Source organism: Neoarius graeffei, chromosome 16 (assembly GCF_027579695.1).
Source record: "Neoarius graeffei isolate fNeoGra1 chromosome 16, fNeoGra1.pri, whole genome shotgun sequence".
NCBI classification, from domain to species: Eukaryota; Metazoa; Chordata; class Actinopteri; order Siluriformes; family Ariidae; genus Neoarius; species Neoarius graeffei.
Genome location: NC_083584.1, coordinates 33,694,426 through 33,707,600, shown reverse-complemented (window position 1 = coordinate 33,707,600; position 13,175 = coordinate 33,694,426). Strand labels below are relative to the sequence as shown.

Here is a 13,175-nt window from a genome sequence, read left to right as displayed (position 1 = left end):
ACTTCTGTTAGTTATTCTGGATAAAACTGTCTTCTAAATGCTGTAAATATAATTCCTCCTTACAATATTCTGGTAAACAGTAAACATGGAAATAAATAAAATGGATGATTTATATAGTGGTGCTGATTTGACGGTGATCCAGCTCTTTTTTAGTTTGCATCAGTGGCTGTTTAAAGCGCCTTAAATCCAGACACGGATCATTTGAACTCTGTAATCTTACCATACCGATAATGTGGTTCAGTTAGCACTGCATAAATGATCAGCAGCATCTGCATTAGATCTGATCAATTTATGTTTGGCAACATGTAGCTGTTTTTATGAACGATTTCCTTTTTCCTTGAATTAGCCTTCTTTTGTTTTAAATTGAATTTAAAGTTAGATCAGTTTGTGATCTACGGATCATTCTTCATGAAATGAAGCTCTCTAGTGTTAAATCAAGTCAAGTCAAGTTTATTTGTATAGCGCTTTTAACAATACACATTGTCACAAAGCAGCTTTACAAAAAATTTAAAGACTTTAAACATGAGCTCATTTTATCCCTAATCTATCCCCAATGAGCAAGCCTGTGGCGACAGTGGCAAGGAAAAACTCCCTCAGACGACATGAGGAAGAAACCTCAAGAGGAACCAGACTCAAAAGGGAACCCATCCTCATTTGGGTGATAACAGATAGCGTGGTTATAAATAACTTGCTTCTATAACAGTGTCCTATATAGTCACAAAGTAGAACTGTGAAACCAGAAAATTCATTATAGTTTTAGCATGAAGTCTGTTTTGTTGATGTTATAACTCTTCACTGATGGAAATGTGAGTGCAAAACTGTTCATGACAAATGCAGTCCGAGAGTTAGCAAGTCAACTGTAGCCCTCAGACATAAAAGCATTACTATAAGTGTCCAGAGCATCTTCCAAGTGCGACTTTCGACTGTCCATCTGGGGCCGTCCTCCACAGGAGCGATGAGATGAAACTCCAGCCAGACGTAGGGCATCAGGATGGATCAGGCAGGTCTGAGGAGCAGAAGAGGTCAGCATCTTACTGGTGTCTCAGAATTGACATGTAACTCAGAGAGGGACAGAAAGAGGGAAGGGGGGGGCACGACAGGTTGTTAGGTATGCCCAATGTCACCGAAAGAGTAAGAACAGGATACATTTTGCACTGAGTGCAGGCAGGGACTCCGGCAAAACTATGACAGTATAACTAAAAGGGGAGAGCCAGAAGGTAACACAGGCATGAGGGAGCCCTGGGACATAAAGCAGCAGCCACTACACCATCAACAAACCCGATATGTTAAATGATCATTTGCAGTCTTGAAATCACACCTACAGTCTTCATTTAAATTCATTTATGTTCAGATGGACACAGATGCATTTTGCCATGGATTCATCATTCATTAATTACGATGAGGAAGGGTGTGCATACAAACAGAGCCTCACGGCTTCAGAAGGATGGGTTCCTTTCACCATTAGCCATGCATGGGAAACTGGAAAGCACAGTTTTGTTCTTAATTGTGTCTCATTGAGGATGCAGTTTGTAGATTACCATTTAGACGAATCATGAGTATTCCAATACAAACATGCCAAATACAGAGAGAGAGAGAGAGAGAGATCTGCACGCTTGTGCATATTCTTCTGAGAGTTGCAATTAAGCAAATGTGGTGCTACATCCTGTGCTTATGTTCTCTTTCACAGTCTTTTTCTTCTCTCTCTATCATTACAACAGCATGGGCAACAAACTAGCCCCTTTTACACAGACTGTGCAAGGCTGAATCTTAAGCCTTTATTCTGCTTCGCAGAATTGGGGTCTGTGTTGTTCCATCTCTCAACCAGAACGATTGGTAGTTACAGAGTCGGAATCAATGTTCGTGTAAAAGGCACAGCTGGAACAGCGGGACAGGGCTGTGATGTTTTTGACATCAACATTCTTCTTTCTGAGACCAGCATAAATTCAAACGTCTCCAATTATGGCCTCCTAATTTTCTTTACTTTCTCCTTCAATATATTTCTGATCGCACAGACATGTTGCTTACAGGAGTCTCTCCACTCCTCTCCCCTCGTTACCTTCCTCTCTGATATTCTCTCTCTCTGTTTGTGAGCACAGTTTTCTGTGAAATTTTTTTTTCCTGAAAAGCTGTCTTGGCTAAAGGACACAAACATGTTATATACGTATATTGAGTCTATTGCTACACTTAAATGTTAATTATTTAATGGAATTGATTACATGTTGCATATGATGCTCACCAACTTTGTGTTTGAAAAGTGGTATAACCCCTTCGGACACAAGGAAAAATTATATGGAACTTCATGTGTACAGTTGTACACATTATGTCTGAAGGGGATAAACATAGATTCTTACTGGTGCGTAGATATGTCATCCTAGATGCCAATGATCCACTGCGACATGTCATACCTCTGGTTGTGGGACACCAGCACACAATGTAAAATCACACTGGCATGGCTTCCAAATTACTTTATTTGCTTCAGTGTAAATCATTAAAACCAGAATATTGAGATGACTTCTTTATGCCAATATGAGAGAATACCTGTGTCGAAAGGGCGAATGAATGCTCCGTGTCATTATTTGATTCCTATGCATCATTATTCAATGGCCATTACAATAGTAATTTTTTCCACTCTTGTATAATGAGGTGACTTTAAAAGATGTAAAATGAATGGAATGGATGTGTTCCTCAGCACACTTCTCCTGTTTTCCTGCCTTTTCCTTTGTCCCCTTTTTAAAGTATACTTCTGCAGACATTGGCATTAACATTAAAAACAAGGCTGGTGTTATCTAATCTTGGCCTAATTAACTGATGCTCATTTTAATATTGTTGTCATTTGTATGGCACTCCTCTGTACCATCAAAGATGGAGGAGAATAACATTGTTTCATAAATGATTATCATTTGCTTCTCAGTTCATTAAAGGCCCCCAACTCATCTTGGCTTAAAAGCAGGGTTGTGCAAGATATTATCTTTTTCTGCAACATCGGCTCTGAGATCTTTGATGACTGTTTCATTCATTCATTCATTCATTCATTCATTCATTCATATACTTAAAAAAAACACTATTCCTATTTTTCCTTGATGCATTTTTCAGGGTAATGAGGACAGTTGATTTGAAATGTAAATGAAGAGCGAAAGCCATTTCTCCTCCCTAAACTGACTAAAGATCTGTGAGAGGTGTGTCATCCTTACCCTGGTGTTTTCACCCCAATCCACACTTCCAGATTCTAGCCATTGTCCTGTGACTTTTACACATCAACTAAGGTGGGTGAAAGCTATCATGTGCTTCCTCTGAGGTACATGAATTCAACCACTGTATCGTTTAAATTGCTGCTCATGTTATGTCACAGCCTTGAATACTCTTGGAGTAGGTAGTAACTGCCCCCTTTATACTATGGATGGTAAAAGAGAGCAACTGGACTTGCTTGAAGATTCTTGAGGACGTTTCAGCTCTCATCCGAAAGGCTTCTTCAGTTCTGTCTTCTGTAGAAGAAGTAAGGACGCATGCGCATAAACTATTATGCGCGAGACTTCACATTAGCCACAAAGTCAGGAAAATCTGTTTGTAAAATTACATTATAATGACCAAATACAATGAAAAGTATTTTTCCAGTCTCACCTGTGAAAGGTAATCCCATGTGATCTCGTTTGGACGGTAAACTTGTTGGTACAGTTAAACGCAGCTAATCTTTATTCTCCGCTTTGACCTATCCAATATGGCGGCGAGGATGACGTATGATTCTACGCGTAAGGCGGCGTCTTTAATGGTCCGGAATAAATTGAATGCTACACGTTGATGGATTAATTTGTTGTTTCTCACCTGTGAAAGGTAATCCCATGTGATCTCGTTTGGACGGTAAACCTGTTGGTACAGTTAAACGCAGCACATGAATCTTTATTCTCCGCTTTGACCTATCCAATATGGCGGCGAGGATGACGTATGATTCTACGCGGAAGGCGGCGTCTTTAATGGTCTGGAATAAATTGAATGCTACACGTTGATGGATTAATTTGTTGTTTCTCACCTGTGAAAGGTAATCCCATGTGATCTCGTTTGGACGGTAAACCTGTTGGTACAGTTAAACGCAGCACATGAATCTTTATTCTCTGCTTTGACCTATCCAATATGGCGGCGAGGATGACGTATGATTCTACGCGGAAGGCGGCGTCTTAATGGTCCGGAATAAATTGAATGCTACACGTTGATGGATTAATTTGCTCTTCTACGCCCTTTTTGAGGAATGTATTGTAGGACTTAAACCAATATCTGAAGAGGTGAGATCGCTCCTTTTTTTCCCTATTTTTGCTGGCGGGATTGACTCTGCGCAGAGTCTCTCTCTCTCTCTCTCTCTCTCTCTCTCTCTCTCTCACTTTGCACCATTACACAATAAATATTCACAGTGAAAATATTTTGTAAGCACGTTTCATGTAGGCCGTGAGCTGCAGCCTCAAAATGTGGCTAGAAAATGATTTTCGTGGCACCCATCTGGGAACTATGGGAACTTTGTTGATTTCTATGGTAAATGACATGCTGAATCTGAAAATCAATGTTCCCACTTTCAAAGGTGTGGATAGCTATGCAAAATTGACCGCTGAACATGACAAAATAGGTAAAAAAGTTGAGAAATCTGTATTTTTGCCAAATTTAACAAACTCCTATTCAGCCAATCTGATTTCAACAGCTATGAAATTTTATCACTTCGCAGTCATTGGTCCATATTCTGTGCATATGAAATTTCAAGGTTCTGACTACATTTTTCTTCAAGTTACAGTTATTGCAAGTAGGTCACTTTGGCTAGAGGGCTTCCAGCTTAGAGAATGTAATTTAGAGTGTGAGCCAGCACAATCACTAATAGTACATCTAGCAATTATGCAAAAAAAAACACACTAAAACTCCCAGGCTCAGCCCTACGATGCCTCACTCTTCTCCAGAATCGTCGTCCTCGTTGTCTTCCTCGTCGGCATTAGCGGATTGTTCAGATGCTGTGGCTGTCTGATTCGCACAATTACTGCAGGAGCACAGCTCAGTGCAGCTAAGATCAGATGTTCTGCACGTGCACCTGCTGGCTTCACACCTACTCTTCTTGCATGAGCAGTGGACGTAATTCAGCACTTCATCGGGTGCTGCACCAGTTGTCATCCAGTGTACCACCAGTTGTCCGTCCAACAGCCTCCAGCCATGGCCCACTGGGCTGGGAGCCGAGATAGTTTGTTGAAGTCCCCTGCGATGAACTGCCGCTTGACAATTACACCTGTATGTGTGTTGTTGAAGTGCATCATGGTTTGGTGGTAACAGTTCATCACTGGATGCATGGAGGCAAAACAAATGGTAGCGGGCCTCATTGACATCATGGGTACTTTGACCATACAGGTCACAAACGAACTTCTCCAATAAAGAAATATTCTGAACTCTCTCAAGGGAATAATAAAATAATAAAATATAAAATCAACAGACACTATTGGATTTTTAAATAAACAGGAATCAATGTTCAATTTTTTTTAGTTTTAAGTGGCATTCAGGCAACCTGAAGTATAAGAAAACTTTTCAGACCTTACCTGCATCAGTTGTCTCAGCTTGCATCAGCTTTGCAGTGACTCGTTTGGACTGCGGACCCTCTCGCAGGTTTTCTTTTCTGCAAATAATGCAGATCCTTGGCAGAATATTACTTGACCTGGCAGTTGCCTGACTGACAGCTGCTGAGGCATGGTGGGATCGCAGACGCTTTTTAGGAGATGGTGTTGAGGGAATAGCCTCTGCTTCTTCTTGCATTTGAACATCTTGAATATGGGTTTTAGCCAATCGTTCCTTACGAGCTATTGCACGTTCCACTTTGGTTTTATCAGTAAAACGACTATAACAAACGCGGTGGTACCCAAATGCTGGATCGATGTTGTTGACATCTGAAAACACACACATATCTCATACTGTAACATTTGTTTTAATGACTTTCAGAACATCTTAACGGTTGTTAGAACAATTTGGTGATTTTATCAATCTGGGGGGTAGCCTGTACGTCTGAGATTCCCTGAAACGTTCCCATTTCAAAAAAGGGGACCCACAGGCTGGGTGCCAGCTGTTTTGTAGACAAGACATTTTTAAAATGGTTTTTAGGATGCCTACTGATTGTAGTGGACAGGTGGGAAGGGTCGGGGCAGAGTGTGTGACAATGGTAAAGCCAACGGAACAGGGGGCTGGAAGCTGTGATATGGGCAGCAGAGACCAGGTAGGCGTGACAGCAGTCGGCACTTGGGCTGTCCGGCCCGACTCTGAAACGTCTTGTTTACACTTACACTAGACTAGTTACAGTGTGAGTCTGGCATTCAGCGAGCTAGACCCCCCCCATGGTTTTGGACATGTTGGCCAGTTGTTCTTCAATACCAATCTTCCCTGACAGGCTCATGAAAACTAACCATGACCTATCTTTGAAATCTTCCACAAGACAAAAAAAATAATTAGGTACAAGTGGGAAGTCGAGTAGCCTTGGCCTGCCTAAGCTAGATCTAAATAAAGCGAGAGAGAAGCGGTACCCACCTTTCTCGAACAAATCACGACGTTGTTCAGCAACTTGTTGTTCGGGTCCGTCGAGTTCAAGCCATTTTTTGCCAAACTCGCAAACTCTGGTCCATGATTTTTGAGTGAACTGGCTTGGATCCCCTAAATTTTTGTTACAAACATGGATAATACACGTAACTTGGCTCCCACGCCGTGTCGGCATGGGCGCAGCCATCTTTAGTTCCATCTGATCACGTGGACCAAATCACGGTCCCTGATTGGTCAAGATGAACAGAGTCAGACATTCTTCCACAGCTAGGAGTGTAAGGATGAAGAGAGATATGCACCGAGTTCACTTGTGTTTTTTACATAGCTATCCACACCTTTGAAAGTGGGAACATTGATTTTTCACCTTAGAAAAAGCTAATCTTAATTTACAATGCTTAAGATTGTAGTCCCCAGTTGGGTGCCACGAAACTGAACAATAATCGACCCCAGCTCACGGCCTAATGAGCCAAGTTATAGGATTTGTTGACAACTCGCATCGAGTTCGTTACACTTCTACCCGGCGTGAAGCACTCACAGTCATGTGGTTGTGACGTCATCGTAAACAAATCCGTTCTACTCATCCAGACGACTTCACAACGGCAACGTTGCCAGATCTTTCCACTCTGGAACCCGTTCTCAAAAGGATTGCGTTTTGGGCACCCAAAACGCCGGTGCCGTGTGGACGCCAGGCCTAAAGGATAAGCAATTGTATCGGAGTCACCTGAATCCGTTGCCATGTGGACAGGGCCTAATAGGGAGTATCAGGTATTTATCCTCTCATGGATGAAAAGCAATCCTAAGGTGTCGTTGAGTCATCCTTTTGGTGTGGATCACTGGGGGCTGGGTACGAACAGCCTAGAGAGTTGTTGGGGAGATCAATGGGTTGTTGGTTCTCTATTGCCCCTTTTCCACCAAAGCAGTTCCAGGGGTGGTTCGGGGCCAGTGCTTAGTTTGGAACTGGGTTTTCTGTTTCCACTGACAAAGAACTGGCTCTGGGGCCAGAAAAACTGGTTCCAGGCTAGCACCAACTCTCTGCTGGGCCAAAGGAAAGAACTGCTTACATCAGCGGGGGGGCGGAGTTGTTAAGACCAACAACAATAACAAGACTGTGAAAGATCGCCATTTTTAAGCGATGAGAAGCCGCAGCTGTACAAACGCGAAGTCATCCATTATTGTTGTTGTTGTTGGTGGTGGTGGTGCTGCTTCTTCTGTGTTGTTTTTGCTTTGATATTCGCGCCAAGGTTTATGCAAATGTAGCGACGTAACTGACGTATACAGTGACGTAATGATGTGTCTCCCCTTAGCACCGCGAGCTATGGAAAAGCAAACTGGTTCTCAGCTGGCTTGCAAGTTGAACGAGTTGTAAACCAGCACCAGCATTGGCCCCGAACCAGCCCTGGAACTGATTTGGTGGAAAAGGGGTATATGTCCTCCTGTGAGTCACTGAAAACAGCTGGGTTTTGGTGTGCATTCAGTTGTCTGGGAAGTGTGCCAAGGACTGCATTGTAGGTGGCTGATAAATGGTGTCTTAGACCACCACCTCTGTTCAGTGATGGCCATTCCAGGTTGACAAAAATGGCTTCTTTAACTCCTCACTCATACCAACGATCCTCTCTGGCTAAAATGCGTATGTTGCACTCCTGAAATGAGTGTCCTTTGTTGTTAAGATGAAGATAGACAGCAGAGCCCTGGCCTGAGGAACTGGCTCTCCTGTGTTGAGCCATGCACCTGTGAAGCGGTTGTTTTGTTTCCCCAATATATAAGTCCGTGCATTCCTCACTGCACTGAATTGCATACACTACATTGTCCTGTTTGTGTGTGGCTATTCTGTCCTTAGGGTGGACCAGTTTCTGCTTCAGGGTGTTACTGGGTCTGAAATGTACCGGAATGTTGTGTTTGTAGAAGATCCTCCTGAGTTTCTCAGATAGACCAGAAATGTAGGGAATGACAATGTTCTTGCATTTGTTCCTGTTATCATCCTTGTCCGTTATGTTCCTTTTTCTGCTCTTTAGGAAAGACCAGTTGGGATAACCACAATTCTGAAGTGCTTTCTTGATATGATTCTGCTCCTTCTCTTTTCCCTCTATCGTTGTAGGAATGTTCTGAGCCCTGTGTTGCAAGGTCCTAATGACCCCCAATTTGTGTTCCAGTGGGTGGTGAGAGTCGAAAAGTAGGTACTGGTCTGTGTGTGTGGGTTTCTGGTAGACCTCGATACTAAGGCTTCTGTCTTGTCTAATGTGTACATCACAATCCAAGAAGGCTAGATTACTCCCACTGACGTCCTCCCGAGTGAAATTGATGTTGATATCCACTGCATTGATGTGCTTAGAGAAGGCTTCCACCTCATGGGTTTTGATTTTAACCCAGGTATCATCAATATATCTGAACCAGTGGCTGGGAGCAACTCCTGAAAAAGTGGTCAAAGCTTTATGTTCCATTTCCTCCATGTATAGATTGGCCACAATAGGGGACACCGGTGAGCCCATGGCTTATCCATGCTTCTGTCTGTAGAAACTTTCATTAAACTGGAAATAGGTGGTGGTCAGGCAGAGGTCAAGCAGGGTGCAAATCTGGTCCGTGGTGAGGTTCATTCTAATCCAGTAAGGTGCTGTCTTGAAGGAGTCGTTTTCTAATAGATTAGACTGCTTCTGTGGTGGGAATGCAGGTGAAAAGAGAAGTGACATCATAGGAAACCATGGTTTCATCTGAGTCTAGTTTGAGGTCTGCAACTTTAGTAGCAAAATCTTGGGAGTTTTTGACGTGATGTGGTGTGTTTCCAACAAGAGGAGCCAGGATGGTGGCTAGGTGTTTGGCAATATTATAGGTGACAGAGTTTATACTGCTGATGATAGGTCTGAGTGGAGCTCCTTCCTTGTGAATCTTGGGGAGTCCATATATGAGAGGAACGGCTTCCCCAGGGTACAATCTGTAGTACAGAGATCGGTTGATGGCTTGGTTCTTTTTTAGTTGTTGCAGGCAGCTAACCACTTTCTTTTTGTAACAACTGGTGGGGTCCTGCCTCAAGGTTTCATAGGTGGTTGTGTCGCTGAGGAGACTGGTCATCTTTGAGTGGTACTCCGCTGTGTTTAGCACCACTGTGCATCTCCCTTTGTCAGCAGGAAGGATGGTGATGTTCCAGTCTCTTTGAAGCAATGCAAGAGCCCTCCTTTCTTGGCTGGTGAGGTTGGAGGGGGGTGCTTTCACACTGGACAGAGCAGCTGATATCTTCAGTCTAAGCTGTTCTGCCTCTGTGTTGGTCAGATTGTTGTTTCTGATGGCTGACTCTGTGGCTGTGATGAGGTCTACCACTGGTATCCGCTCTGGTGAAACTGCAAAGTTAAGTCCCTTGGATAAAACATCTTTCTCTGGTTGGGTGAGTATCCTGTCGGATAAGTTTTTCACCCATTTTTCTTCTATGTCTGGTTGTGTAGCCTGGTCAGATTTCTTCCTCCAACTCAGCACTTCTGTCTTGCTGGAGGAGGTGGTTTTAGACAGCAATGTTTGAAATTTGCACATCTGTCGTTCCTTGATCATTGGAACCAACAACCCATTGAACCCTTTGTTATTTATTATGTATGCTTCTCGGTTGTTTCGTGTTGTGAAAAATCACCTGCCTTCCGTTCAAGGATATGCAGACGACACTCAGCTTTATTTTTCATTTCGTCCCACATCGTTACTTGCCCAAGACCAAGCCATCCGGGCCATGGAGGAATGTATTGCTGACGTTCGCACTTGGATGAGCCATAACATGTTGATGCTCAATGATGGTAAAACTGAGTTTCTTATTATTGGTTCCCGTCAACAACTTGAGAAAATTAACATTGTGCATGTCAGTGCCTCTGAGATTAAGCCAGTCTATTCTGTAAACAGCCTTGGGGTGTGGTTTGACTCGCACATGTCCATGGACGTGCACATTGGTAAAGTCTGCAGTAAAGCCTTTTTCGGGCTTTATAAGATAAGGCAGATAAGGAAGTTTCTTTCACAAGACGCCACCAAGACTCTTGTTTATGCTTTCGTGATGTCTCATCTCGACTACTGCAATTCTCTGCTCTACGGTGTCTCTCAATACCAACTTCACTGCTTACAGCATGTCCTAAACGCTGCAGCGCGGGTGACTTGTCTTCTCCCACGGTACGCCCATATAACTCCGGCGCTCTTCCAACTCCACTGGCTCCCTGTGGTTTCACGGATCAAGTTCAAGATCACACTGATTGTTTTCAAAGCTCTTCAAGGCTCTGCTCCATCCTACATGTGTGGAATGTTGGAAAGGAAGCGAGCTAACTGCTATGAACTGCGGAGTGATGGACAACATCTTCTCACTGTTCCTCGAACCAAGTGTAAAATATTTGGTGATAGATCTTTTGCGGTTGCTGGTCCAAAAGTGTGGAATAGCCTTCCCCTTGATATAAGGAATTCAGGCGATATGAACATTTTCAAATCTAAATTAAAGACTTTTTTATTTAAAGAACATTATTTATTATAGACATGGAAATCGGATTTAAGGTTTTTTTTAATACTTTTATATCTTGTAAAGCATATAAGAATATTTTTTATAAATTATGCGCTCTATAAATTTAATAAATTCAATTCAATTCGATCACCCCAACGACTCTCTAGGCTGTTCACACCCAGCCCCCAGTGACCCACACCAACAGGATGACTTAACGACACCTTAGGATTACTTTTCATCCATGAGAGGATAACTACCTGATACTCCCTATTAGTCAGACAGAACTGAAGAAGCCTTTCGGATGAGAGGTGAAATGTCTTCAAGAATCTTCAAGCAAGTCCAGTTGCTCTCTTTTACCACCCACAGTTTACTATGACCTGGATGACTGAGAATCTTCACAGACATGCCCCCTTTATATAGGCAGCACGGTGGTGTAGTGGTTAGCACTGTTGCCTCACAGCAAGAAGGTCCTGGGTTCGAGCCCAGTGGCTGGCGAGGGCCTTTCTGTGTGGAGTTTGCATGTTCTCCCCATGTCTGTGTGGGTTTCCTCCAGGTGCTCCGGTTTCCCCCACAGTCCAAAGACATGCAGGTTAGGTAAATTGGTGGCTTTAAATTGACCATAGGTGTGAATGGTTGTATGTGTCAGACCTGTGATGACCTGGCGACTTGTCCAGGGTGTACCCCGCCTTTTGCCCATAGTCAGCTGGGATAGGCTCCAGTTTGCCTGCGACCCTGTAGAACAGGATAAAGCGGCTAGAGATAATGAGATGATATATATATATTTATGTGTGTGTATATATATATATATATATATATATATATATATATATATATATATATATATATATAAATGTACACACACACTATGCACATTCACCACTGGATATGAGCAGTCGCGTGCTCTGATTGGCTACTCTACTACTAGGCTATCAGCTCATAAACCATGAGTAGAGAAAAACAAAATGGTAGCGCATCTTCCTGAACCAACCAAGGACAAAATAAAAAATACTTGAAAACAAAATCCCAAAAATACAAAAAAAAGCAACAAAATATGGAGTAAAAGTATTTGATAGTAAGAACGTAACTTTAAAAAAAAAATTCAAGAATTATTATTCTTATAGCATTCCAAATCGCTACTGTCATTCCACCACTTTGTTTACATTCTAAGCAGAAATGATTGTCAGACGTTTTGTATAAAGTTTTTGTTTATCAAATTTGTAAAAAATACACATGCTCTCTTTCTCAAAATTCAGCGAATGTGGATAGAATAAAACAGTGACTCCAATCAATTTCATCGTACATGGCTTATAGCCAACTCAGCGCTATGCACCTTATTGGCTATCAGCTCATGTAGGACTCAATTTCGTGGAATAACTGTTTTATTTATATATAAGGTTAAAGACACTGTGTCAGTCTGTTTGAGAGGGGATTCATGCCATCCCACACACCCACAAAGAATGGCCAGTTATGCTTTCTTGGTCCCTGGATTAATGCTTTTATATTGCGCCACCAAAGAGCCCATGATATCAGTGTAAATCACATACAGAGCCATAAGGAATTTCCCACCATTCAGTAAGTTAAGCCCATTCATGTTCATTTATTATCATTTCGTGTTTTGTCATTATTTTGACCAAAAAAAGAAAAAAAACAGTGTTGGAACCATCTACTACACTGAATAGTATTCTGTAGTAACACTTCTTTAGCTCGATCATCCAAGTGTAAGCCTGAGTCATGATACTATGCCCATTATTCACACGCTTACTGTGGCATCCAGACTCAGAATGAAGTCAAATAAGAAGGTGTGTTCTCAGTAAAAGGAAGTACCTGTATAGCTTGCTGAGTGAAAGGCTTTGTCAGGCTGATTGAATGCAGACAGATGGCTGAGCACGGATATCAGAGCCTTAGTGGTGTAAAGGGAAACATCTTGGCAATAGCTGTAATGTTTTTGCCCTGCTGGCAACGTCAATGTATGATGAGATTGGAAGGGGATTGGATGGAGGCTGCTGCATGATGGTGGTGGTGGTGGTGGTGTTATGGATAACAAAGCTGTCAGCAAGTTTTAATGGAGGAAAAGCCTTTAGGGAAATCTCCATAGTGCTCACTAACAAAGCTGTTGCCATGCTTTCAGCAAACTAATTTTACCTTGATGCTGTCTGGCTGGTAAAAGGCCGCATTTTGTGCTTAT

The 13,175-nt window shown here is 42.5% G+C and overlaps 1 protein-coding gene and 1 pseudogene across 1 annotated transcript in view; one reads left to right on the top strand and one right to left on the bottom strand.

The window, feature by feature from the left end:
• Positions 1 to 13,175, top strand: part of csmd2 (CUB and Sushi multiple domains 2) — a 755,566-nt gene that overhangs the window by 355,090 nt on the left and 387,301 nt on the right. The gene's annotated exons all lie outside the window — the stretch shown is intronic.
• Positions 4,918 to 13,175, bottom strand: part of LOC132901003 (uncharacterized) — a 40,319-nt pseudogene continuing 32,061 nt past the window's right edge.